We start from the raw sequence: 23089 nt of genomic DNA on the forward strand, positions 1-23089 counted from the left end.
CTGCACCATCTTCCAAATACCATCAAGAATTCCTACTTAACCAAATGATGTTTCAGAATAGAAGAGAAACACTTCAGTGTGTTCATTGACTACTGTACAATATAAGCTTGTACTACAGATACAATTCCTTCCAGCCATTATACTCATTTACAGTACATACGCTCTGCAGCTAACTACTATACTTTCAAAGGGTAACTACATACTCTTGAGTGAAAAGCAAGCAAAAGATATCATGTGATAGTCCTTTCTTGGCTGGGAGAGAAAGACATCAGAAAACTGTATGAAGACAGTAATTTTCATAACACCCTCTAAAAGCTGCCACCACCTCCTCCTCAGGAGGCAAACTGTCTTTAAGTAGGGACTTTCACTCCCCTATCAGACAAGGGAAGAAGGAGCATGCTATGGCTGCAGCACAGTTAAGACTCAAGATAGAAGTGAAATCACTTTCACCCTTATTTATCATACTAGCCTCCCTTATTTACGCACACTAGCTGCACTTCTATCTAAATCAGAACTATAAATATGTATTTTTACATACTATACAGATAATATATATCCATCATGTGCATAGACACACATACACCTATTATGACTGAATGCCCCCAATACTTTCACATGCTGAAGTACATAAGTCCAAACTTGTTAATGTTTACTCAAAGACATCAAACCCTCAAAATTCAAGGTCATAACTGTCCAGCAAAAGTACAAAAATCAGCTGAAATCTAGTTTGCCATGAAGTTACAAGAGCAATTTTATAGCAACAAGTGTATCCTCATCAATTCCTACACTATCTCAAACCGCAGGTTAGTAAGTGTTAATAAATACAGATCTTAGTTACCTGCAATAACTACAAATTAGACATTGATCTCCCCTACCCAAATAGAAAAGATGAATCATTTTCTAGTAACTCCACTTCAACAACCATTTACACATTTAAAACATTCATCAGTCTCAGAATTCAGTTGAGATTCTTCATATTTTGAATTCTTCCAATTATCTTCAAAATGGAAATGAAGATATCTATGTATTGAGAAAAGCAGATGGTCCCATAATATTATAAAAAGCAAGGGAAACAATGCATAGCTAACCAGAAGACAATTTTACACCAAAGCATACAGTGCAGTGCTAAAAATTCAGTTGCAAAGACAGTATTACCATTCTTCAATATAATAACCTATAGAGCTAAACATCATTCATACCTAATATATGTCATTTCATTAACACATTTGCTTTGAAATTCTTCCAAAGAATTGGAGGCTGGACAGCAGATACACCTCCTGGCACAAAATCAAAACACTTTAAAACATGTTCCCTGTAAAACAAATAGAATAACCACAACAGTGGGCCTAGATGACCCTTGTTTCTTACTGTAAGACCAAAGCATGGCAGAGAAGGAAGTGCAACAGCAGGGTAGGTTAAAACACAAAATTAGAAATGTCCAGCTAGAAAGCAGTCAGAAAAAAGCTGCAAGGAAAGGGAAGGAATGGCCACAAAGCCTGAACTACAGAAGGAGGAGCAGCTTACAAGGTAGTAGATGGGAACCTACAGAAATCGGGTAAATAAGCCTTTAGTGGACATCACGGACATGAAAACCTAAAGCATTCAAGAACTGCTTAAATTTTAAGGTAAGACTTTACAGATGCAGAAGCTATATCTACTGCTGTAGGTGAAGTTTAATAGTTTCTTACCTGTTAAACACAAAAGTTTTTTTAAAGTTAAAAAAACAGAATGCTTTGTATTCTCTCAGGCTCCTTGCCCATTACAGGGTATCCTGGCAACAGCAAAAAATCTTTCAATCTACAGTATTAGCAGATTAGCAGGACTGAATTAGGATTGAATTAGATGAAGCAGATTTCTTCCTACAACGACAAAAAAAACATTTTATAATTTAACACTGTTAACAGGTTCTATTCAACAGCTGCATGAATACTAAGCATTGCTTTGCAGGGAATAAGACATGAACTGAAGGAAACAACTTGCTGGGAAGTGTAAATTCAGCACAGCATACTCTGAGAATAAATTCAAAAGCATCTTGTCATCTGAAAGACTTGTTTATTTTTAAACCAGCTTTAAAGATCCCCCTTACTTTTGGGAGACAAAGAAACTTCATTGCCTCATTGAGATAAAATGAAACTGCCTTTATAACCTGCACTTGACTATGGAATCTAACAGGAATCCAGACTATTTTTTTTCCCCATAAACTATTAGCAACTTCATATGAAGTAACATCTAAAAAATCTGAAATACCCATCACTAGAGTCTTTTTTAGCAGACATTTCTATCCTCATAACTATTCTCTTGTTATATTAACATCTGATTTATCCACAAACTTGCACACAAATAAATGTACAAGCAATAAGAACGTCAGTTATTTTAGCATAAGTCTGTATAAACAATTCAGCCAATTTTAATTTATAGTAAAAACCAATACAGTCCACATACAAAATAAACAGCTGTCTTAAGACAGTATTTGGTCACCTAAAATTTATCATTAAGACAACCCCCGCTTTTGACAGTTTAGTTATTTCAATGCAAAGCAAAGTAACATTAAAGAGCTTAATTAGATATCCATAACTGGCTTCAGAGGGAGACTTACCTGTCCGTGCTTTGGTCAACACCAAATAATCAAGAAAAAGCATCCTCCCAATTAATGCTTCTTTCTGCTGTAGCCGTTTCTGGCAGTCATAAGATTAATTTCTAATACAAAAATTCACCTTCTCTTTCCAGCAGTTACAGAGGGCTTTTTGATTTTGCATTTTAATGCAGGTTTCAAGTAAGACAAGACTTTTGTTTCTTTTGGGAACATGGGTAATATTGTTCATGGAAAAAGAAGTAGAAGTACTGGCAACTAAGAAGGGTAGCCAATATAGTAGCACATTCATTATTCATGTCAGTGACTACCTAGCAGAGCTTTTCAGCCAAATACTATCAGTTTGTCACAAATATATCTTCAGCTAAAAAAAACCCAAACCACAAAAACACACCACCAAAAACACCCACACAAACCATGCACCTCAAAAGCATTTCAAGAATTCTGCCGAAAAGAATGATTTAACTTTACACCTTCCATGTTAAAGATAAGAAGCTGTGTATTCAAAGCTGTTTCTTGATGACATAATAGATTGCCTCTGTCAACCTAAAGATATATACCACAAATAAATTCCTCCTGAACTAAAAGAAATTCTTGCACTCTAGTTAAACCATCACTCAATATAAGTTGGGTTTTTTCTTAGCTTTGTTAGGGCTAGTAAGTTTTGCAGCTTGAAATACCATGTTGTTTGTTACCTCCAACAGTTCTGGAGCCAAAAGCCACCACATTTGCATTTTATTCACAACACGAAGATTCCAAGCCTTAACATACACCAACACTGAACACAACTTTCTCTAAGGCTATTTCAGTAACCAGCATACATATGAACTGAAGGTCAATGTATTACATTGACCATAATACTTTCAAAGGTCACATGTGTTTTTAATCCTTAGACTTTCAGGTCTACATGTCAAGTAGATTTAACAATCCCTTGTGAATCAAGTGACTAACTAGAGCAGAAAAAGTAAACAAGTTTACTGGACTTAGTCTGCTTAACTAAAGTTTCCTTGGTTGTCATTTCTGCATTTCAAATACACACCTACGTTCAGAAGTAGAGCTCCAAGTAGGGAGAGAACATCATTTCCTCAATCATGCCATGTGGGAGCAAAATAAGAAGCCTGCTTACCTTAATGCACTTTCAGAAGAGTTTACAAATTCTTACAATATTGTTCACAGAGATTTCAATTGCCAATAAAACTATCCAAATGAAAACCACTATTATTACTTCCCTTACAAGGATGTCTTTCTGATATTTCTCAATTCCTCCTTCTGTTTGAAAAGAAAACATTAGTGTCTGAATACCACTGTTTAGCACCAGAACAGTCAGCTTCTGAATTCAACACAGTAGGATTATATGGGAAAATAAAAACACTAGCGTAATCAAATTAACAAGATACTAGCAGTGCAAGTATTTTAGCACACTCTGGAAAGGGTGTTCCATCAGAAGCCTGCTCTGGTCAATCAGGACTTTTTCTGTCCACCTCTGAATCTACAAGAGTAGACAGTTTGGTTTAAAGAATTACTTCCACTCAGTGGTACAGATCATTTGTTGGCTCAGACTGTTCCCCTCTGCAACACAGATTAGGTATTGAATGGACTGCAGTATGGATAAAGGCAAAAAAGGAAAACCCACAGGAGATCTTTCCTTAAAATAATAAGAAAAAGAATCAACTGACTGGATGAGGTTCAAGTCTATTTATGGCTTTGCTATATCCAGGTATGGCTCACATCCAGCAATAGTTCAGCCACATTAACATGGCACTTCTGTCAGGGAGAAGTGGGGCCATGATAGAAAGTATCAAACATTTAAACCTGAAGATAACATGCAAAAGCAGAATGGAAGTATTGTTACATATATATATTACATTTAAACCATGAAAACTCATCACCACTAGAACATATGCATGCTCACGTTTATCTGATATACCTGAAAAATAAACCAAGACACAACTATCCAGGGTAGCATCCATCTTTATGTGAAGAACAATAGCATAGTAAAGTTCTAAAGTATTACCTGATGAACTTTATTTATACTTTTTTAGAGAACTTAACCATTATGTGAACAGCTACGATAAACAGAACTAAATAAATTTTACTAATGCTGCATGGATTAGACATGTCTACTTCTAAAACCATTCCCACACATCCCTATTCTAAACAGGTTTCTTTGCTCACAGAAACCAATGCAACATTTGTGCATCCTGGTAAAAAAGTGTAAGAACTGCAAGCTACTGAATAGTGCTGCTCTTATTCATTCCATGCATTCAAAACAGTAACTTATATAACCTACTATAAAAGTGCCACATAAGATTAGTTTTTTGCGGTGTAAAAAACCTCAGTGAAAAAATTCTAGTTTCATTTCGTAGCCCCCCACATGCCCATCACGGGGGTGATCAGTTTGACAAAACCACTAGCAGAGCACAAGTGTCTCTTCAGGAACAATAAAAGTGTCTGGACTGCAATTAATAATGGGAAGCATAGGACACTGCATGGTTTAGTTCTTTTCCCTCTTTGGGTCATATTGTACTAAGAACAAGTGCAAGTGTTTTTATATGACACTGTGCTTCAGTAAAAAATAGTCGATTTTTTCCACTGGCTTATTGGCCCAGAAAGATTCCCTGGTGAAGTTACAGTCTAGCAATACAAAACTGTTTAATGTTAATGCTCAAGGCAGAACACTGTGAAATCATCATTTAAGATTCACCATTGTTCTTCACCACACCTCTCCAAACGTCTGGTGGGAAAAATAAAAATAATGTGTCCTCCTCAGAACACTGATGTCTTCAGGCTTACTACAGAACTTAATGAGGAACATCTCTTCCCAAAAACTTTTATTTAAACAACCCCTTGAACAGATGGTCTTCAAAGAAACGAAACTCGGCCTTAAAATGTTGTCTACCACCATGAAATTGGTAGGGTGGAGACAGCTGAAGGGGAAAGAAATCACTGTATCTGATCTAGTCCAGAATTCTAATTTGTGAACTAGTGAAGTTTATTAAAAAAAATCTGCACGATAATCAAGGCAATTTTTAAACTCTGTAAGAAGTGGCTCACTTATGTTAGAACTTAACCTTTGAATGTTTTGGGTATCAGCTCTGAAGATCTTGCTTAGAGGGCATATTTGTATGTTGAAATGTCACCATCCACACTCAGAACGAGGAACAGGATTGAAATTCCATCCAGTCTCTGACAGGAGTGCTGTAAGAGGCTAAGTTGGCTATGCAACGAAGCTCCACACTATACCTTGCTGTGCCGTCTCCCTCTGCTGGCTCCCAGACACTGGTCAAACTTCTGCCAAGTCATCTCCAAGTGAAAAAACATATTTAAGAGGTGACAAACGCAGTTGGTGGAGGAAGAAGGGAAGTTTTTCTGACAAGTCCACATGCTGAAACAGCTCAAAGGGTCTGTCAATCACCAGGGCCAGCACGGCCAAAGAAGAAGTAACACACCATTCGGGACAGGGTAACTAGGATTTGTCTCTTCCATCTTTGTCCCAAATTATATCACCTTAGGCCTGCTGCAGCATTGCAGAGTAAAAGTTCTCCTGAATCTGATGAAAATAAGAACAAGACATGAAAGACTGAACTTGGACAATTCAGTACCAGTTCAACTATTGTCTCAACCACCTGATAATGTGCAAGTGTAAATGAGTCCCGAATTCCTGTACTACTACTCTGGAAATGTAAAAATCAGTAATGCTGAATGACTGCTTCAGCAGTACACTGTTTCTTTTTTGCTTGAACATTTAAGGAAAAACTATTGTAACTTAAGGAGACACCCTTAAGGTTAGGTGTATTAATTTTAGCAGAGGTTTCTTTTTCTTAAGTATTTATTCTATTCTATTCCAGTTAGTACTCTGAAAAAGTGCATGGGTTTGGTTATTTTTTTTGAGTGTAAGACACTAGCATCAGATCACAGCCATACAGTTACCATGGCTGCACTGTGCATAACTTGAATGACAGCTTTAATTTTCAGCATTTCACTCAATTTGCCCCTCTCCATGCCAACCAGATGGAACACTGCTGAAAGAGCAGACTAGAGATAAGACTACTGTTTGAACATGCTTGCCAGTATTTAGCAATAGTATGATAAAGAGTTCCCTAAGGTAATACCAAAAGCAGTGCTACTAGAAGGCAATACAGCTGCATCAGACACTTTGCTGTATCAAAGCTACACAGCCCTGCCTCTCATTTCCCTTAATTAATCCGAGTACAACAGCATACTAACTGGCCACACAGCTTTTGAATCCAAATCACTACTTGACATGGCACACTAAACAAAAGCATATGTATAAGGTGCTTGGACATTCCTAGTAAGGTGCTGTAGTGTGAATATACTCATTTTCTCTGAGCAACCTTTAACTGTTCAGATAAAGAAGTTCATCCTCCTTTTCACCTCGTTGATTAGACCTGTAAAGTTGGACACAAATCAAATTTTGAGGTGAATGAAAATACACGGAGGTAGAAGAAAGCTTCAACTTCTAACCAGGGCACAGAGTGTTCCTTCTATACAGACAGTGCCTTCAAGTCTGTTACGAGCTTTCTTTTTTATGCAAAATCTAAGTTTTGTTAAAAAGAGTACTTAAGATCATTTGCAGCTCAGTAGAAGTCAGCAGCCTCTAGGAGCCTGTGAATGTTTTGCCTCCTGAAGCTCCAGTCAGCTATAGCTGCTGCCAGAATTAGAGTGGACTCTTGCATTAAGATAGCAACTTCAAAATTAAATCCAAAGCTGTTTGTCACTTCTTGTTTGACTCTTCACTTTCATTAAAGATTCCTTGAACCTGTTGTTCAGGTAACCTGCAATGAAAGTGCAGGTTACCTGAACTGCACTAAAAGGCTGTGGGCAAGATTATCTTCCTGCTTTTCTTCATACTAAGGTTTACAGAACTATTAAAATAAGTTTTGACAGCTGCACATTTTCATGATGTCAGGCAGGACTGCCCTTTTAATTAGGATATCAAGAACTGATCCACTAAATATATTACCTATGATTTCTGTGCTACCATGTCCTGTGAAAACAGACAGAACTAATCGACCCACTCTGCATGCACATACAGGCTAATACTCCCCTAACATGACAATATCACAAACATGTTTTGCTTTTCAAACTGAAAGATGGAATCCCTAACACTCTTCAAAGAGTGTGCAGGTCCGATAGCACGAAAAGAAAAATTGAAGGGATCTCCTCTTTTAATCTTTAAACAAGTTAAAATAAATGTTTGATTTTGATTTAGACTTGAGGAAGATTACTAATTTGACTTCACTCATGAAAAACCTTAAGCCCCATCTATACTTATTTCTACAATCACTAAGTTTTTGTGTTTATCAATACAACCCCTAGGATAAAAAAAGAAAAGTTATTCCAATGTCAAGCAAGAGAAATAAAATACAGCAACAGCACCTGGATACAAGGTAAGTGATGCTAATTTACCATACTTGCTTGCCTAAATGTTGGCATCTGCATTTTAAATAAACACTTTAGTGCCATCTGGGATCTTCCCTAGTTTAGTGCCAATGTTAAGGCTTTAGCTGAGCCTTTAACCAAGACGACTCTCTTTTTCTTCACAGAACATACTCCATATATTTGGGAAAACAGTCTATACAACTGTTTCCCCATCTTTGCAGATATCCTGAGGATGAAGTTAAGTAGTTGGAAAAGAAAAATATTTTAGTACACATGGAGTGTCAATTAAGTACTAGATGCCAAACAGTTGGGTTACCTTATCACTCAAAGATTAAGACAACTGAATAGAGATTCAATATCCTCCACAAGCATTTTATTACCGTTTTTCATAATAAAGTGCTAGAAAGCCCTCTGACCCATGTTATTTAAACAATGAACACTTAGCACTACATAGCGAAACTACAGATAGAGGCACGACTATCTTTACTTCCCAGAGACTCAGCTTACAAAACTAAGAAAAAAATGCTTTGAATGAGAAGATATTATCAAGTCTCACCTACGTAAGTTTACTGAATTACTATCATTTTTATATGGGTATATGCAAAAATAAGTTCTAGAAGAGAAATTAGAAACCCAGCAAAATAATGAAAGATCACTGAGAAGACATTTTTGACATAAGAGCTTAAAGTGGCTATTAAGTCAATGCTATCTTTCTTCCTCCTCCCCCCACCCCCCAGGCAATTTATACACTGGAGTAAATCACTCCAGTAATCCGAGTTTTGCCATGCTGTGCTTTTACAAACCATGCACACTGCAATTACCCCAGGTTTTTCAGGCACAGATGCCTCTGGTGGCTCCACTGAAGAGAAGTATGCCTTCCCCATGGACCTCTATTTTGATGGACAATACTAGAAAAAAATCAAGATTACTTAACAAAGTCACCTTCTTTCAACTGCAAAACACCCCCTACTTACGAAGCACAATCCAAAGTTTTATATGGAAATGCCAAACCTACTCTGTTTTCTCTGTAATCTTCAAAACAATCTTTTGAAAGGTCTGCCTCAATGCTTCTCTAGAGCATCAGAAGAGTGCATTTGTTACACAGTGTTTTTCAAAACTTTTGTCATGGTTGCAAGTGGCAAACTACAGGGCAAGTCTACCTCAGATTTAGTAGTATTTCTTAAGAAAACTGTTTTCAAAGGGAGATTACTTTCATATTCTAAATCGTTACACTGAAGTGATCATCAGCTGTGCAATGTCATAAGTGCACTAATATATACATGCAAACAGTTTTAAAAAGCCATTCAAGCAGCATGCCATAGTTTAGGGATATAATGTTTTCGAATGACCCTTATTTTAACTGGCTATGTCTCCTCTCTCATTTTCTTTGTGCCCTTTCAAGACAGGGCTACACCACAGTAATTCACCAAAATATTGCCAGCATCAATTCCTTCCTACAAATTCCTTCTCTAGCTACCAATATATCTGTCAACAGTTTTCTCCCACTGCAAGGGGACGTCTCAACTCTCACAAAGTGTTACTTTACTAACTAGGAATTATTGAAATAACAATGTTATAATTGCAACACAAATAGTTATCAAAAACCGCATTGATACTTCAGTGCCGTATGCCTATTCAAAGGATTTGAAGAATAAAGTTTTAAAGAAAGCAAGCCATTTAAAATGCTAGCTCAGAACTTAAAATGGTATTTATAACAGCATTACATGATATAGCCCTAAAAAGCAATGCTGAGCAGAAACTTAGAAGTCAATCAAGACCTGAACTTAAATCTTCTACCCTTTTAAGTAACATTTAGGGTTCCACACAGATTTTTGTCAAGTAAGTCTTATTACCATTCCATACAGTCAACTCACTAACTAGTGTGGCAAGTGGCACAGGAATTAACTTAGTTTGAAATGCTTAAAAAACTAGAAACAAAATTTTATAGGTGGTTTAGGTGTAATAATAATAAAAAAAGACAACCTCATCTCTTTCCCTCTCCAACTTTCCCTTCTTTATTTTCAACTGCCAGTTTGCTTTTAGTTTCAGGGGGATAGATTCAATGGCTGTGGCCTGCAGTTTTTCCTATAATAAAAGAAGTTAGATCGCTTTTTTCCCCCTACAAAAAAAACACTTAACAGTAAAACACATTTACCATTTTTACTGGCATTCTGCTGCTTAGTAGTTCCACTATATAACATCATACTTCACATTCATAATCTTCACAATCTCCAATAGATTAAAAAAATGTTAGACCTTGAGAGAATCTATAATCCCTACCTCTTATGAGGATGAGATCAGTATCACAGTTACAAATTTTCTGCTGTATCTATTAATAATTTCATTCTTGGCCACATGGGGCTACAACTTCAATGTGAGAGGGGAAAAAAGCAACCCCATTGTATTCTAGTTTCCAACCTCATGGCTAGTATATTGTTCTGAGGAGTGCAAGTTAAACTTCAGAATTCCTGAGTCTGGAGAAGGACGGCTTAGACCACTGTATTTCAAAGAAAAAGCTATTGTACAAGCATTAACATAATTGCTTTCTGTTATGCCCTAAAAGGAAGCCAGTTTCCTATAATGAAAAAGATATCAGACACCCATCATGCTTCCTACGCTACAAAAGATATCAAGCAACCTATGGGGTTTTGAGACTTTGAATCTTTTTCCAGACACCAACATACGTAAGAGATTCAGATTTTTTTTTTTTTTTGTCTGCCTTCAATACCCCAACTCTACAATTCAAATCTGGGCAACTAAATTCCCTATTCAGTAACTGGAGAGTTAGGCATTCATTTGTATTCATAAATTGCACTTTTGAAGTAGACCATCACAGCCAGGTGTGGCTGGTACTCAGTTCAGCCATGTCAAGGTTAGGGGTTTTTTTGGCTCACAAAATAAATAATACTTAAGTACAGTAGGAGAGCATACTGGAACAGCCAGCCACAGGAAAAAACTATGTGCCCATCCATGACTGAAATCATATTAATAAGACAACTGCACCTGGCAAAACTGCTGAGAAATAAAAGCAATCAAACATTTATAATGGGTTGAAAAAGAGTAAAGCTGTAAGTTCAGTCCCCAATCACACTTTATTGGTCTCACAGCAAAGCTTTTGGATCATAAATGACTGCAGAAAAGGGCCTTAGCCCAAAAAACCCAATACATCTACAGAATTAGAGATACAGCTTTCATAATCTAACAGCAAAGTAGATCCCTTTTAAATTGGCAAAGACATCCTGTAACACCTCTAGTGAAAGCAACAGGAAGGACTCAGTAATGTCAAAAGGAATTGTAAAGTTTTACAAGTTATCTAACTGTTAATTAAAATTAAGTGCTGAATGCTATTATCAACTTACAGCAATAATCTTTCTTTACAACCTGCAGAGCTCAACAAGTTGTGCAGTGGTCTTACACCATCTTTCACTGACTACTAGATTTCTATCTGCACTGCCTTTAAATCTTCCTCCTTTTCCCTCCTTTGAAGCACCACTTGCTAAAATGAAAACAGCACACTAATCACTACAGTAAAGACAAGCAGTATGAAAAGATGCATTTAGGTTTTTTATGTTGGCTATTAAGAAATGCAGACATCTCACTAATGTTATCTTTACCACCTCCTTTATCGGACAAATTCCATCTAAATACAACGCTCAGTGTACAGCATCTTTCTGCCATTAAACATGGCTTGAAGCTATAACAAAGAGCCCATCATCAGCATCAAGTACACACATAGAAGGATCCTTTGATGAATGCTTGCTTGTCACAGCCAAAAGGAAGAACAGACTGAACTGGCTATGAAGTAGCCAAACTTCTACAGCTGTCACTCACAGGCAAGAAAAACAGTTACCAAAAATGCCATTAGCCCTTCAGAATTGCCATGAGCAGTGACAAACTTCTCTTTCATAACAGCCAGAAAGCACACAGAAAGACAAACATGAAAGATGGGAATACAACCCCTATGCTGTTGCAATTTTCAAATGGACTTCCATCTGGAATGCATGCTGATCAATGTCATGAAATGGAAGTTGGTTTCCTGTAGACACAAGCCACATACAACATCAGCAGGAAAGCCATCTACCCAGAAGTGGGTCTGTTCTCGCTACCACTACAGCTTTGTTTTAGCAGCCTCCTTTTTCAAGATGTTTGGTGACAGCAGCTAAACTTCTCAAACAAATGTAATCCACTACTTACCATTTTCTATAAGAGTTAGTTTCCAAAGATACTTGCATATCTGGCAAGTCTGTCAAGGCAGAAGAAATAATGTGAATTACTGTAGTTCAAACCAGACCTAAAGTTTCCAAGTGAGCTCTTCAGATTGGAGACCGGTCAAAGTAGTACATGACAAGTAAGAACAGAATATGAACAGACACCTAAGTCTCCTTTAAAGGTAAGGTTACAGTGTATTTCACAGAAAGACAAATTTTTTCACCAAGACCTTACCTTAGGGCACTACTACAAGTAAGAAATGTGCATCACCTAACTGGGGACTAGGGTCTTATGCTTCACTCTTCTAAAGAAGCATAATGTACTGTCCTGGTTTCAGCTGAGAGGATTGATTTTTCTTCATAGTAGCTAGTGTGGGGATATGTTTTGGATTTGTGGTGGAGACAGCATTGATAATATAGAGATGTTTTTGTTCTATGGACTTATCGTTGAGCAGTGTTTACACAGGGCCAAGGCCTTTTCTGCTTCTTGCACTGCCCTGCCAGCGGGATGGCTGGGGGTGCACAAGAAGTTGGGAGGAGACACAGACAGGACAGGTGACCCAAACTGACCAAAGGGATATTCCACACTATATGAGTCATGCTCAGTTTATAAGGAGCTTGGGGGAAGAGAGGGGGGGGCGGCGGCATTCGGAGCGATGGCGTTTGTCTTCCCAAGTAACCGTTATGCATGACGGAGCCCTGCTTTCCTGGAGATGGCTGAACACCTGCCTGCCCATGGGAAGTGGTGAATGAATTCCTTGCTTTGCTTTGCTTGTGCGCGCGGCTTTTGCTTTACCTATTAAACTGTCTTTATCTCAACCCACGAGTTTTCTCACTTTAACTTTTCCAATTCTCTCCCCCATCCCGATGGGGGGGAAGTGAACGAGCGGTTGCGTGGTGCTCAGCTGCTGGCTGGGGTAAAAACACGACAGTCCTTTTTGGCGCCCAACGTGGGGCTCGAAGGGTTTGAGATAATGACAGATTTGATTGGAATGTGCTAGATTGAATTTATAGCTGTTATTAGCTATTTAGTATTAGCTGTTAGCTATTAATTGGCAGGCTCCTGTGCTTGCCATGGGCTTGCTTGCCTTACTGTCTATTAGAGTCTAGTGCTCGTTAGTGCTGCTTTGTGCTTTCGCTGCTCGCTGTACTGCCGTACTGCTCATCATCTTACTGTGCTGTGCCTGGGAACATTTTGATAACAGCAATGGTGATGCGCCTGGGCTGGCAGGTGGCCAGGGCATCGCTGCTGTTTTTGTGCTGCCGTCCTGGACAGGCTGGAACTCCTGTGTGCACTCAAGTCGAAGGGACTGTGACCTGTGGATGATTCCACGTCGGAGCAGGACACCCCAAAGCGTCTGTGGCTGTGGTTGCATCTGTACCACAGCAGGTATATCTCGAAGTGTCTGGGGCCGTGGTTGCATCTGTACCGCAGCAGGTATATCTCGAAGTGTCTGGGGCCGTGGTTGCATCTGTGCCACAGCAGGTATATCTCGAAGTGTCTGGGGCCATGGTTGTGTCTGTGCCGCAGCAGGTATACCTCTGGAAGGACTGTGAGCCAAGGATAAGTCCATGCTGGAGAAGGTACACCTCGGAGCATCTGTGGCAAGGATAAGTCCATGCTACAGCAGGTACACCTTGAAGCATCAGTGGCTGTGCATGGGTCATGCCGGAACATTTCAAAGTGTGTGGCCATGGACGAGCCCACGATAGGGCAGGTTTATTTCTGAGAGGACTGAAGTGGCTGTGACTGTGGGCAAGGCCACACTGGAGCAAGTGTATCTATGAAGGCATTGTGGCTCATGGAGAAAGGCCATGCTGGAACAGGTGCACCTCGAAGCGACTGTGGCTGTGGATAAGTCTATGCCACAGCAGGTGTACCCTGGAGAAACTGTGGCTCAGGATAAGGCTCCACTTGGAGCAGGTACACCCCTAAGGGACTGCAGTCTGAGGATAAGTTCAAGCCGGAGCAGGGGCAAGGGGAGGTGTTCATTGCAATGGTAAACTGGATGGTCTGACTCGAAGGGACCAGGGGTGGAGATTGTAATGGAAATACCTTTAAATTGTTGTAACCCATGATTTGAGTTGCATGTTACAGGAATTATTGTAGCAGAATCACCTGAACCAATGGAGAACAAGCCTTACAGGGGGCAGCGCAAGTGCAGCAGTGGACCTGACCTGAGCTGGTTTTGGTGCCCAGTAACTCCACATGTCAACCACCTCTCCTGTCCTGAGTGACCACCATGGTGGATGGAGCCCAAGGTTGTGGACCAAGTGAACCCAATGGACATTTTGTGGACATTTATGGACATTTTAAAAGGGTGGTCCACAGACTAAGGGAATGATATCAGCATATTATATCAAGGGATGAGAAGGGTGGTGGTGCTTAATGAGGATGTATTGAATTGTGTGGGACCTGGGCATGACGTAAATAGTATGGAATAAGGGGTGGATAATGTCCTGGTTTCAGCTGAGAGGATTGGTTTTTCTTCATAGTAGCTAGTGTGGGGATACGTTTTGGATTTGTGGTGGAGACAGCATTGATAATATAGAGATGTTTTTGTTCTATGGACTTATTGTTGAGCAGTGTTTACACAGGGCCAAGGCCTTTTCTGCTTCTTGCACTGCCCTGCCAGCGGGATGGCTGGGGGTGCACAAGAAGTTGGGAGGAGACACAGACAGGACAGGTGACCCAAACTGACCAAAGGGATATTCCATACTATATGACGTCATGCTCAGTTTATAAGGAGCTTGGGGGAAGGGGGGGGGGGGCGCGATGGCATTCGGAGCAATGGCATTTGTCTTCCCAAGTAACCGTTACGCATGATAGAGCCCTGCTTTCCTGGAGATGGCTGAACACCTGCCTGCCCATGGGAAGTGGTGAATGAATTCCTTGCTTTGCTTTGCTTGTGCACACGGCTTTTGCTTTACCTATTAAACTGTCTTTATCTCAACCCATGAGTTTTCTCACTTTCACTCTTCCAATTCTCTTCCCCATCCTGATGGGGGGGGAGTGAACGAGCAGCTGCGTGGTACTCAGCTGCTGGCTGGGGTAAAACCACGACAGAAATTTACAGAAAAGTATCTTTCTCTCTAGTACTAGTTTGGGAAATGAGATTCACTCCAAAAACCTCTAGTAGAAGTTAAATTTGCACAATAGAATCTTACGTTATATACTTGGATCCAGTTAGAAATTCTGTCTATGGTCATTGAAGGTGGGGACTGTGTCACTGCATAGCAGGGATAAAAAAGGCCTAGGATTCATATGACACACAGTAACAGTGAGAGCACTTTTAGTGCTGGAATTGCTATATTCTACAACATATTTAATAAATTCAGAAACAAGTCACTAGTTTTTACTGAAAGAAAAAAAAATAATTGGAAGTTTCTATCCTCAATCCCAATTGTGTTTTGTTACCACACTGGAAATCACATGGCCCTTTCACAAGGCTCACCCAGGACCTGCCTGGTCATCATAAAAAGGCTTTAGAGCTTTCTTCATGTTTGAAAGTATCTTTTGACACAACCGACAAAAGCTGGCCTATGGTCTTACAGTGCTTATTTTCCAGAAGACCCAATGGACACATGATGGAGACCACTAGGCCATGTACACCTTGCAGATGTGCAACTTAAGACTGTATAAACGCCTGAAATCATCTAATTCAAAATGAAATAGGAGTGTTCTCAAAACTTCCTCCAAGGAAACTAACTAATCCTGAAAACTTACTATGGGGGAATTTCTGCTTGTGCATACATACATGTGTTTTTACTCAATTCTGCCTCCCTTCACATCTTTAATCAAATCCTCACTACCAATTTCACAGGTGCTTTTCTTAGCCATTTTGCCAATATGCCTAATACTGCCTGCCATACAGCAGAGTGTATTACAGCTTCACAGTTCCATACAGTTGTACACTGAGGTCCCTTTGGTATTCTTTTCCACTGCTGGCATGCAACAAATTGCATAGATTCTGTCACTAAGCATTCCAAGTCTTTAAGCACCATGGAAGAGGAAAAGATATGTCCATTTAACAGGATTAGGGGATGACTATACAGAGTAACAGCAAGAAAGAAAGAACACTCAAAGGGTTAGTCAGGAACTTTTTCATCCACTCCAAATCACATATACCACTTCAAACACACTTCTTGGCACTTTATGGAAATTATTAACTAAACAAAGGTCATGAAGAGTCTTGTATTTTACGGTAACAGACTGTTTCCCCAATATTGTGTGAAGAACTATTCCATAAACAAGCAAGCTGTTAACAGCTTATACCAAGTATCTTCTTGATTCTATCAATGCAGTCTATCCCATTTCCTGGTAAGTGTCCCAAACTGGATAATCCAACAGTAGAAAAACATTTTACTTTAGTTGCTTAATGGCATATAATTTCTAAAACAGATAGATACTGGCACCCTGACACACCTGAAAAATAATTAAACATGCTATACAAAGCTTTCAACATTATGTTCATATTCTCTACATATTTTCTGATTGATCTTTCAAGGCTTGCCTCCCATTGCAAAAATATCAGGATCAAATGTGATCATTAGTTTCCCGAGTTCTTTGCTCTCTTCTTCCAACTAGACAAAATGAGACAAGCAAGATATTATTTCTTATTTATCCCTATTTGTTTTATTAGTGTGGAAAGTTTTGCCAAAAACAATGGCTCCACAGCTTGCTCTTAGGATAATCCAATCAGACATCTGGTCTTCTAGAATTTGGATGTGGTGTCTACTTTGAGATAACACACTACTCCTAAATCTGGCATATGAAATAACATAGACTACACAGCAACCTTAGGTCACAGATGAAGGTGCTACGAGAGTCAAATCTAGATGGCAGACAACATGCTTAAGACATTCTAACTTACTGCAGAAACAGATCACTATGCTCATACTAGAATCTCTTCTGCCCAAGCAGAAAAAACATGGTTTCCCTCATCACTTCCAAACACCATAAACTAACCCAGTTATATGTGAGAAGTGAATATGCAAGCCTCCTACCTACAAAGATGCTGTGTAGTATGCTGGAACATTGAAGCTAGAAAATGTATTATTTCAATATACTAATACAGAGTGATCTTAACTAACTGCAGAGTGACGTAAATACTTCAAGGCTTTTTAAGCACACAAAAAAACCCCACCCAAAAAACCCCGCACTTTGGACAAAAGAGGACATCAATAGAGAGAAAGGAGAGTGGATGAGATAGTCAGAAGGTAGAAACACTTTGAAGAACTGTTTCAAACCCAGACCTACCCGCAAAGAAGCTATAATGCACTACCCTAAAGACATTCCTGCTAAATAGACGACTTCTCCTGAATTTCTAAACTACAACTTTCACTTTAAATCAGTGTCTTCCTCAAGTTCATTGTAAACAGACCTCTTCAGCAGTTCTTCTGGCCAAATAAAATCTTCTAGTACTATTAGAAGATAAATTCCTTTAGTAACTTAGAAAGTGTAGGATTCAATACTGCATACGCATTCTGCTTTTCACATAGAAAGCAAGTATCACCTATGTTCAAGCAGTATCATAGACAGAGGAAACAAATCACTTAAGTGAACTTAAACAAGTACTTAGAACTACAAACTGTCATGAAAGAAACACGCAGACTGGATACCACGTTTGCATGAAATCTCATTAACAAGTTATATATTGAAAGATTATTCCACAGTGTTCTTTTATATTTGTATAATAAAGACTCTTAAAGTACAGTTAGTCCATGCCTCACTGCTGAAAACAGAGCTAAGTAATCACAGACTCTTACTAGAATGTACGTTGTACTGAAAATACACATTGCAGTTCAAACAACTGCAGTAATCTATTTGGAAGACTGAAACAGGGAGAATTCCCATCTTTCAGCATTCCAGAAAAAATACACATGTATTTGTGCAGTTTACAAGCTACTTTATACACTACATGGAAATTTTAAACCAGTTTAATACTCATCAATTAAGAAAAACCCAATCCAAAACCAAAACAAACCCAAAACAAACCTAAAACCAAACTAAACACACCCTGCACTGTTAGAGTACATTTAGACTCCTTCCACTGAAGGAGATTTTAAATCTAAGTAATATCACTAGCAGTAACACAATCTTTCATTTTTAAGTTGTCAACATCTCACAAGAAACACTTCCTAAAGTTATCCACCCATTCATAAGTTTCCTGCACTCTTCTACTCAGAACACAATAGCAACATGCCTATTCAAAGTACCTTATTGTTCTAACTTAAATAACATTTATCCTGACAGAGATGATCTCTAGCATCAGTCGTGTTTATCTCATACAAGACACAAGACTATAATGCATTCCCTCTTACACTCTGAGAAGTTCTTAGTGACTAAAGCAAAACAAAACCAAAAGAACTGGCAGGTTCAAAGTCAGATTTTTCCAAACGTATTTAACAAGTTAAAGCTTACCCAAATAGTGCTGTGCTCTCAACAACATCTAACTGAAAGAAGCTGCATTGCTAAAAAAACCCAAAACCACCAAAACCCAAAACAAGCAAAAACCCCACAAACACTTCCCCCCCCCGCAAAAAAAAAAAAAAAAAAAAAAAAAAAAGCGCCCTCACAGGAATACTGAGGAATTGATTTTAAGTAAGGAAAGTGAATGCAAAATAAGCTATGAGCAATGCTTATCTGTTTTATTACCCGAGAGAACAGTGAAGCCAGAATAAAGTTCTGTAGGTTACAGAAACAGCACAAGTGACTGCCGGGGGAGGGAGTAGCGGAGACAGCTTCCCCTATTTCGACAAAACATTTCACCCAGGTTAGAGCTTCTCCAGTCTACCGGGGAACAATGCGCCGCCCACCACACTCAACCGCGCCACGACCCGCTCCGCGCCGCACCAGGCCGCCAACACTCCGCGCCCAAACGCTGCTGTAGGACGGTCGCGGCGTCCCCGCCGCTCCGCGGCTGCCGGCTGGCTCCCCACCCAGCACGAAGGGCCACGGACGCGCCAGAAAAAAGCTTCGAGGCAGCTGCCGAAGGACCCAACGTCACGGCCACGAGGAGAAAGAGGCGGCGGGCGGGTAGGGCTCCCTCCAACGCAGCCCGGGCCTTCCCCGCCGCGCCCAGGCCCGCGGCACCCCGCAGCCGCGCCGTGTCCCACCGCGCCTGGCCCGGGCACTCCAAACTCAGTAGCGCGTGTGCGAGGGGGCGCCAGGCACAGCAGACTCCAACAGGCCCCAGCCCGGTAGCGCTTGAGAAGCGTCCAGAGCCCCCCGCGCGGAGGGAGCAGGCGCTAGGCCCGTACCGCCGCAGAAGAGCCGCCACCGGAGCGTCAGTCCGCTCGAAGCGGCGGCAGGGAAATCTCACCACTATACCGCCCGTACCTCGACAAGCGCGTGCCCCCACCACAGGCCCCAGGCTGCTTCCGCTCAGGCGGGAAAGCCACCACTTGCCACCATCACCGACGCTGCAAGATGGCGGACATATCAGCTCCTGCGAGCCCTCCTCTCCCTCCGCCCCGCCTGCCAATCATACCGCCCCAGCACCACCCTCCTCCTCGGCTTGCGCCTTTCTATTGGATGGCGTGCGGAGCTCTACCTCTCACTGGCAGTCTGGCGGGTGTCAGTCACTCAGCTACAGGACTGCAACAGGGTCGAACGGGGATGGGGGCGGGCTTTCTGCTTCCTGTTGGCCAGTTAACGCATGGGGCGGGTGCATCTCGCTTCCCACCTTTCCGACTTAGCAACAAGGAAACGTCACCCTGACAGGCGTTTCCCTTGCCCAATAGAAAGAGCAGGTTCCTTTTAAAAATAAACCCTTCCCTCCCAATCCAGAGCTGAGGTGCTCGGGTCTGGTAGGAGGCTACAGTGGGAGGGGTAGGTGCCTGTGGTGACGATCTCCTCGTAGCCTTACCCCTGACGCCTCACCATTGGCCAGTGCGCGGAGCCACGCTCCTAACGGTGCGGCGCAGGCACCAAACTGCCTGGTATCAAGTTGGTGACGTGAGCGGAGGGGGTGCTATATGGAAGTCGCGCGCTATTGAGGAAAGGAATTAGTTCAAATGGTAGAGCGCTCGCTTAGTATGCTAGAGGTAGCGGGATTGATACTTGCATTCTCTACAAGCAGGGCTTTTCTTGTTCAGAGCCTCCGTGCGGGCGCCCTGAGACCTCCAACTGCAGCTAAGAACCGGCAGTACAGTTTTAACGAAGCATACCAAAATAAACCAGGGGAGACACTGCACCCCGGCAACCCTCTCTACGTGTTGCCTGCAGTACTGCTGGCTGTGGCGACAGCTTCACAGCCCTGCTTGGCCAAACCCTGCTGGCAAGCACCTCTGCTTGAAAGCTCAGGTACAAATAGGTGAACAGGTGGCCTCGTGTGCCCCACAACTGGCAAAAAAACCCACCTATGATGTGGTGTTCTGCGCTCTGTGTCTTAGAGGTGCAAACGCACTCTGGCCAGCTAGGATGCCTGTGGCCTTCTGTCACAAAGCTGCCTGAATTGCTTTCACCCAAGATGACTGTAACCCCTCTGACTGCTGCCCCTTCACCCCTCAGGGCAGCCCTCCAGGTTTCAAAATGTCACTGGCAGGATGACATTTGTGTCCCCAGAGAAGACCACCTGCAGTGGTCAACAGTGCTTTGCCTGTGGGCAGCAGGACTGGCATCAGGTAACTGCCTTGTCTGGTTTCAATGAAGTTTTGTCTGTTTTCAACTGGTTTCTGCTGTGTGTATCTCTTGAAGAGTTGAGGGGGCTGCTGATTGGAGGTGGCACCAGCAAGGCAGGCAGTGCCAAAAATGTTTGTTTGCACCCTGGAGTAGCAGTACTGGCCTGGTTGCCAATAGCAACTATTTTTGGTCCTCCTTCCTCAGACCCGCTTCTAAAGGGGGCTCTGCTGAGCATGAGGCACTGTGACTCACCCAAAAAGGCAGTTCTGCCCTTTACATTTTGTCTGTTTGGGTCTGGTTTTTTTTAAGTTTAAGATTGTCTGTGATTATGTATCTAAAATGTCTGCCTGTCTGTGAATAAAGGTGCATGGAGGGGCCACTGTGCAGACGGGGGGAGCCAGTTCCTAGAGCAAAGGGAGACAGCCTGTCTGCCAGTCCCAGCTCCCACACCCACAGTCTTCTCGATGTCTCTTCCCAATATAGTAACAGAGCCAGGAAAGCCAGTTGTTTTCCTTATCAATTGACATCACGGACTTGTAAAACACTCCCTTTCTCAGAGGCTTGCTCTATCAGGGCAGTGCACCATGCCAGCATGGTGTTAGCAGCTCTTCATCAATGTGTGTAAGCAAGTAGCTGAAGGGGGTATGGTGTAATCCAGGCTCACCAAAGCTAATTTTCCATCATGCTAGCATTCACCTTGCCCATTATGAGGGTAATGTGTGCTTTCTGTGAATAATGTCAGAGAGCTCTGTTTTATAATGAGTAAGTGTGAATCATGCATGAGGTGATTTTTTTTTTTTTTATTTCCATAGGATAGATACTGGTCATAATATGTTTAAGAAGAGAAACAAATATGTTATGGTCAAGGCAAGGGCTTATTTATTTATCATGAGGGAAGAAACAATGGAACTGAAAACAGTTTAGTGATAGCGTAGTTCTTGTGACACCTCATGTAGAGAACAGAAAAACTGAAGGTAGCACAGATTACTGTGTTTATTTCGTATACCAAAGAAAGGGGAAAAAATACATTTCTTTGACTTCATTATGAATCAGCAGTCTAGGATAAAGCAACTCCACTTTGAATAATATATCCTCACATCTTTCACATGCTCATCTGACATGCAAAGTTAAGCTCAATACAGCTGTATATCTTACTGCAATTTATGACCAACTCAGCAAATCTGGTCCCATTAAAACAAAATTATTGGTATTACAGTGAGACATAAATATTAAGGGTATTGCTGGAGAAAGCGGTGTCTCTTTCAGGAGAGAAACAGTGAGTCAAGCTAAAAATAGGCTCAAATCTTGGGCTACAGGAGTAGGGTCTTAATGGGAGCCTGCCTCTGCATAAAACATCCTCAAGTTGTTTTGTGGACAAAGGGAAGATGTAATAGGTAAAGCTGCGTGCTTATCTTTCTGTGTGTACCCTCCTTTCAGAGTAAGGACTGAATTTTGCCTGTAGATCAGAGGGAGTCCACATCTTCCACTTCACATTGGTGTTGTGTTCAGGAACTTTAAAGTAGGATATAGCCTGCTTGTGGTTCCTCTGTTTTATATCACTTTAAATACAGAAAGATAGGTTAAGACGCTTGCTTCTACAGAAAAAGTAGCCATCAGATTTATAATAGCTGCAAACAGAATAACATGTCCTGACCTTTGTGTTTTATCCAGGCAGTCACACAGCAGAAACTCTTGCCAGCTGCTCAGGTGCTTGGTTTCATAATGCCCATTTCATGTAGGGTTGAACACAGTGTCAGCTTTCTTTTTGTTCCTACATCTTTCCTACCAGCTGACCAAGCTTTGGCTCCTCTGCTTTCTGTAGGCATTACTAGTTCTCCCAAATATTGAATTACAGCACGCTTTACTAAGAGCCATCCTTGTTCAGATTACCTATAATGGTACATCCTTATTTCACAAAACCTCTGAGAACAGAAGCCCTCCCCAAGCTGTGGGCCCAGTGGTTTGCTTCCATTAGAAAGAGATTGTTCGCTGCCAGCTCAGACACATGATCATCTTATTCTGCCTGAATAAATTAGTAGAGCTGCAGCAATTATGGATGCATGTGATCTCAATGTGTCGCAAACACATGGTAAAAATGCAGCAGCATGAAATGTATTTGCTGATCCAGAGTTGCGCAGTTAGGTCTCTGAGTGTAGAGCCTGGTTTTGTTTTCTTTTTCATGCAAGCAGATTTATTTAGTAAAATGTGCAAAAAAATGTTTATCCTCAAAACAGTCAACATGGAATGGGATATTGTTTCTTT

General features: G+C 41.0%; 1 protein-coding gene across 16 annotated transcripts in view; it reads right to left on the bottom strand.

The window, feature by feature from the left end:
• PPP6R3 (protein phosphatase 6 regulatory subunit 3) overlaps positions 1-19677 on the bottom strand; it is a 67865-nt gene extending 48188 nt beyond the window's left edge. For 6 of the 16 annotated variants that reach the window (XM_075754781.1, XM_075754788.1, XM_075754787.1 and 3 more), the window contains exons 1-2: positions 19544-19676; positions 1689-1859 (exon numbers count right to left, since the gene is read on the bottom strand). The gene's annotated coding sequence lies outside the window, so the exon portion shown is untranslated. Of the gene's footprint in view, positions 1-875; positions 1021-1688; positions 1860-8814; positions 8902-19543 lie in introns of all 16 variants that reach the window. The other 10 variants (XM_075754789.1, XM_075754783.1, XM_075754778.1 and 7 more) reach the window with 6 other exon arrangements.
• Between the last annotated feature and the right edge of the window lie 3412 nt (positions 19678-23089).

The sequence above is a fragment of the Balearica regulorum genome, chromosome 5, assembly GCF_011004875.1.
Source record: "Balearica regulorum gibbericeps isolate bBalReg1 chromosome 5, bBalReg1.pri, whole genome shotgun sequence".
NCBI classification, from domain to species: Eukaryota; Metazoa; Chordata; class Aves; order Gruiformes; family Gruidae; genus Balearica; species Balearica regulorum.